This window comes from Macrobrachium nipponense, chromosome 32 (genome assembly GCF_015104395.2).
Source record: "Macrobrachium nipponense isolate FS-2020 chromosome 32, ASM1510439v2, whole genome shotgun sequence".
Lineage (NCBI taxonomy): Eukaryota > Metazoa > Arthropoda > Malacostraca > Decapoda > Palaemonidae > Macrobrachium > Macrobrachium nipponense.
The window spans coordinates 10,445,746-10,451,745 of NC_061094.1; the positions used below are offsets into that span (position 1 = coordinate 10,445,746).

The 6,000-nt window shown below is 37.0% G+C and overlaps 1 protein-coding gene across 1 annotated transcript in view; it reads left to right on the forward strand.

Moving 5' to 3' along the window:
• LOC135207213 (bifunctional purine biosynthesis protein ATIC-like) overlaps positions 1-6,000 on the forward strand; it is a 106,331-nt gene that overhangs the window by 21,210 nt on the left and 79,121 nt on the right. The gene's annotated exons all lie outside the window — the stretch shown is intronic.

Genomic DNA, 6,000 nt, shown 5'->3' on the forward strand with positions numbered 1-6,000 from the left:
CAATTGATATATGTCAGTTTTGACATTTAATTTTTCATCCCTTCTCAACCATCCTCCCTTTCTATTGGGCTGAACTTGGACTTAACCCTCACATTCCGGTCTAAATTTGTATAAAGCACACCCATAAACAGTGCTAAATTTAAGGAGTTGCCAATTTAAAAAACTCCTCAATGAAAAGAATATATGTATCTGCACATGGTATAAGAACAATTCTAAAACATTTTCTTTACCTTCCAGTAGAAGTTGAAAGTGAAAGCCAGTAGAAGTTGAAAGTGAATATTTCCAATCCTGTTGGGGGAGGGACCTCTTTTCAAAGCGACAGTTGTTAAAATATACTAATTTTAGCAAGATAAAAGTTTTTTTTTTTTTTTTTATATTTTTTTATTTTATTATGTAAACATAATCATAGCTCACACAATGTAACAGATAATAATAATAGTAATGAAATTTTTATTGTCAGCTCAAAGGCCATATACAAAGTACAGACAGTAACATACACAGTCCAAGATGCATGAGATAACATGGATAAAAAATGAATAAATGGTAATATCCACACAGTTTGCTGAAGTAGTGAAAAAGATAGTAATCATAATCTGTAAAATATTGATAATAAAAGAAAAAATAATAATAATAATACAATAACAATAAAAAGCAAAGCATTGAGAGTTATAATCGTTAGTGCACAGATTGTATAAATTAAATTCCAGTTCAAGACCTTAGGTGGTCACAGTAGTCAGGTCCGGTCCAGAGAGCTAAATACAAAAAATTGAATGTAGAAAAACTCTTAACTTGATATTTTCACAGTAATAATGCAAAAGTAAAGTATCAGTAATAACAGTAACCGTAGAAATATAATTAAAAATGCAGATTCTGCAGATGACACCTTGCCAAGACAGAGATTAAGTCAATTAGGGAACAACGCCTCATTTTCCCATCTTTCCCACAATTTACATCTTGTTTCACTCCTTAGGATGCTTTGTATGAGCAAATTGCTGCTGTTTTCTCATTCGGATTATCAGACTGGACATTGTTCGCCTTACAGTGATTTTTAAGTTGTCCAGCGTGGTTTTCTGTGAACATCTGTGTGGTGGAGTGGTAGCGAGGAGTGTTTGTGAAGTGTGTCAAGATGTCTTGTGCACAACAGTGGTATGTCTCATGGTCTCTCGGGTATAGTTCGTCCAGAGGGAACACCTATAGATACTGTAGCAATACGAGCAGAAGAACAGCAGTTTCACGGCTTTGTAGCAGAAGGCAAACATTCTTGCAATCATGTTGCTAGTTGCACATCTTTATGACGCCTCTGTTCTATGTCTGCTGTATCTTTTAGGTCGTCCGTGATAATGTGACCCAAGTACAGAAATTTGTGCACGAATTCCAGCCGATGATTTCCGAGGAAAATTTGTGGTTCTGCAATATGCTTAAGCGATCATGGGAGCAGCGACATTCACTGAGTCTTGGTTTCTTTGTTGTATAGGATAAGAACAAAATCGGTAACAAATTCAGTGTGTGTTTATTGTAAAATATTTGAGACGTCATTGGGTGGGAATGACATTTCAAGGTAAACTGAGCCCCCTCTCCTGTACACTAGTGAGGGTAAAAGTTGCCTTGAGTCATTTATGGCATGAAAGTGATCTGAGCACTTTCCCTGCAAAATTCATTTAAGCTGTTTTGGCACAAAATCATGAAACATTATGAATGTGACCTGGAATCCACTTCAAAGCTATAATTAAACATATAGTATGTATGCTACCCATTCACAGGGGTTAAAGGGCATCGGAAGTGTCACAATTCATCTTAGCTACCTCGTAAAACTAGGATTAATCTTACGTAAACTTAACCGAAACGCGAATGGACTTATTAAACGTCGAGTCAAAATGTCTCCCGTATGTCGAATGGACGTACCATACGTCGACTCAAAAAAATTTTTTTTAAATTTGCGGAAAAATACTTATAGGCCTACCAGCCGAAAACTTTTAAATCATGCGCCTTGGGGGATGCTGGGAGTTCACGGATCGAGGTGTTGTTTTGTTTACAATCGTTACGCAGGCGCGCAAGCGCGAATTTCTTTCTTTCTCTCACTAAAAAGTATCCGTGACACATCTCTGAAATTATTTCGTCACTTTGACATAATTTTTGTACCATTTTAAATTAGCCGTTACATGAAGTATTATATACGAAAATGTGCGCATTTTTATGTAAAATACAAACTAAAAAATACTCATGATTGTAGCTTTTATCAATTTTGAAATATTTTCATATAAAAAATGATAAGTGACCAAATTTTCAACCTTTCGGTCAACTTTGACTCTACCGAAATGGTCGAAAAACGCAATTGTAAGCTAAAACGCTATATCGAGTAATATTCAAGCATTTACCTTCATTTTTCAACAATTGGAAGTCTCTAGCACAATATTTCGATTTATGGTGAATTTATGAAAAAAATAACATTTTCTTTACGTCCGCGCGGTAACTCTTCCGAAAAAATCATACGTGCGATTGTGGCAATGTTTGCACCATTTTAAATTAGCCGTTACATAATGTTTTTATATATGAAAATGTGCGCAATTTCATGTAGAATACAACAAAAAACAATAATTGAAGGTTGTAGCTTTTCTCATTTTTGAAATATTTCCATATAAATCACGATAAATAGAAAAAAAAAACCACGTTTCGGTCAACTTTGACTCGACCGAAATGGTCGAAAAACGCAATTGCAAGCTAAAACTCTTACAGTCTATGTAATATTCAGTCATTTATCTTCATCTTGAAACAAAATTCGAAGTCTCTAGCACAATATTTAGATTTATAGTGAATTTAAAAAGAAAAACTTTCCTTCCCTCCGCGCACGGATTCTCCGCCACGTCTCATTCTCGGAATATTTGCTCCGTTTCATAGTAGGCATTTCATAGAGTTTTATATATGAAAAGTACGCAATTTCATGTAGAATAAAACGAAAAATATTTGAAGGTTGTAGCTTTTCTTATTTCCGAAATAATTGCATATAAATAATATATATTTAAAAAAAATCGACATTCGGTCAATTTTAACTCGTCAGATATGGTCCGAAAAACTGCATTTGTAAGCTAATACTCTCACAGTATAGTAATATTCAATCATTTGTCTTCATTTTGAAAGAAATTGGAAGTCTCTATGGACAATATTTAGATTTATGGTGAATTTTTGAAAAAAAAATATCTGTTTACGGTCCGCTCGCGTTACGAATTCATGCATTATATTGTGATAATATTTTCTCTGTGTTGCTTTTATCGTTTTACAATGTGTTATATACCAAAATGATCGCAATTTAGTGTACATTACAACGAAAAAAAAGTAACTTGTTACCTTTCACCGTTTTGCGCACAGCGCGATTTAAATAAAATTATATATGAAAATTTCGTTTTTGCGCTATCATATATCGCATTATTTATATGATAATGATAATTTTTTTCATTTTGATGGTTGCATACTAAACTTCAGCCAATGACAAAAAAAGGAGCCAAAAATGAACTCTTATCTTGAAAACTAAGCGCGCTGTGATTTAAAAAAAAAAAAAAAAAACATTTCTGCTTCCACGCTCACTCTGAAACACCTCCGGCACACGGGAGACATTTTTTTTTTACCGCGCTTCGGCTTTTGGTTAAGGGTTAATATCTGTCATTTTTTACACATTTTATTTCCCCCCCCCTTTTTATTTCCCCCCCCCCCCCATTCTCCCATCCCCCGCTTCCTATCTGGGCTGAACCTGAACTTAAAGGGCATCAGGAGTGTCACAATTCATCTCCGCAACCTCAAAAACAATGGATTAGACTTTATTTTTCTGTCGTTTTTGGTTATTTTTACGTGTCGCTCCCTTCCCCACCCCACACCCCCACCACCTTTGGTGCCAGTGAAGTCTTACACAGTATTCCTTTCCAAGATAGTAAGTCAAATTTATACTGAATGATGTATATATACCTATATTGTTTATTTAATTACGAAGTTTCTGGGCAGAACCAGCCCCATTTCAGGGAAGCCCTTCCCACCCCTACCCCCACAGTATTCTTTTATTCTTTTCTAGGTAAGTCACATGTATACCAAGTTTGGTTGAAATTGCTTAATGTGCTTCAGTTATGCTGGAACACAAACATACCATTTTTTTAATGTGTAGATTACAGAAAAAGCTACTAGTGGCATAGGCTGTAGGTAGCTTTTTCAGGTGGGAGGATGAGAGTGAAAAGTAAACAAAGAATAGGATCGTTTAGTTTGAAGTATCTGTTCACCAATTCTTATCTGGTAGTTTGAGCATCTATAGTTTTCCCATTCAGATTTTTTTGTTGTTGGCCTGTGAGGATGTTTTATAGTAGTATGTTTACTACATGATTTAGTTAATTAGATCGTTATCTGAATTTGGTTGGGGTTTTCCTGTGTTTTATATTTATCATTATATATAGGATATCTTCCAAAGATGAGAAAAACTCATTTCCAGTGTGTAAGGTAAGAAGAGGGTGCATACCCGGTTTACTCTTCAGTTTATGACAGTCACAACCAATGTGCTAAATATAGGAACAACAATTGCTAGATCAGTGTATTGGTTGGTCAAATGAAATAATGAATATTTAAAGCATAAGCAGATGTGAGAAGCAGATAAGAGTAGGAAAGGATGGAAAAGATTCTTCCAACTCAAGGACTGAAGTGAGGTTAGAAGTAAATCTTTCATTTTTCACAACCTTTCAAATAGCAGCTCTTGCCACTCTCCCAGTTTCCCAAGTAATGCTTCTTCAAAATTTTTCCCCCTTAGGAACAAGGCATGAGGTAGATGTGCTAGGTAAGGTTAAGCAGACTTGCTCAGTATCCAATTTTGTATCCTGTAGGCCATTCCTGTAGTTCTACCCTCGCAAGATTCAGTATTCTTTCGTCTGAAATTGTATGCTCACTTGCAGCAGGCACCAGCCTTGAATTGGAGGCTCTCTTGCCAGTAGATGCTTGCCTGCCATTGGACACATTCATGACAGCAGTTGTGCTCCTGACACCAAACCCTTAGGCTTTTACATGGCACCAGGCTCCATGTTTCTTCTCAGTCTCCTAGGCGGTCTGGCTATAATGGTTCGTCTTCGCGTATTTTATCTAATGTGAGGGATTTTCGTGTGAGTAACTATGATCAGGCATGTGAACGGATTTGTTCGCCACTTCTCCTTCCTCTCTCAGGTATGTCATAAAGTTTTTGATGCCTTCCGTGAAGACATTGCTAGTATCTCCTACTTCTCAGTCATCATGCTTCCAGTCTCTGACCCTTTCTTTGTTTATTAGGGTCTACCCCTGAGCATTCGAGGCGTTTTCTTCAACAATGTTGTACATACGGATACCTCGGGCTGCTGGCCAGTCTCCGAGCCAGGGTTTGAAGTATTGTGAAGCCACTTTTAGGCATTCTTGAGCCTCTTTAGGTGTTCTTGGTTGCCTTATTCAGCGCTGAGGTTTGGGTGATTTACCTGTTAAAGCAGATCCTTCTTAGATTGCTACTGTCCCAGTAGTACAGCATACTGGGGTTACTTCTTCCCTCAGCCAAGTTTTTTCAGTCTGCTCCTTTGGGATTTTTTATTTTTCCTCGTGCTACCTTGTTTGTCAGTGCAGAATGGTGTGAATAGTCAGGAAGGCTTTGTTTTCTGTGCAGATGATTCTTAGGTGCCAACCATTCCTTGGGTATGAAAACAGGTTTTTTGCTTCCATTTACAGATTCATTTTTAGAGGAGTTGAATCTCCTTTTATCTTGGGGAGTGTGGGACTCTGCTGCTTGCCGCCAACCCCATCTTTCCCTCCCAAGGATTTCCCTCTATGGAGCCTGCAGCTTGCAAATTTGACTGATGCTGATGAAGAGCAGGTATCATCAGCTGTTCAGAGACTGATTAAGGTCCGTACTAGCAAATTTTCATGATTTCATTGATGAATCAGTAGTTCAGGATTTGAGGTCCCTTAGGATTGCTAGGCGTGAACCTGAGGGCATATTCTATTCATCTCCAAAACAGG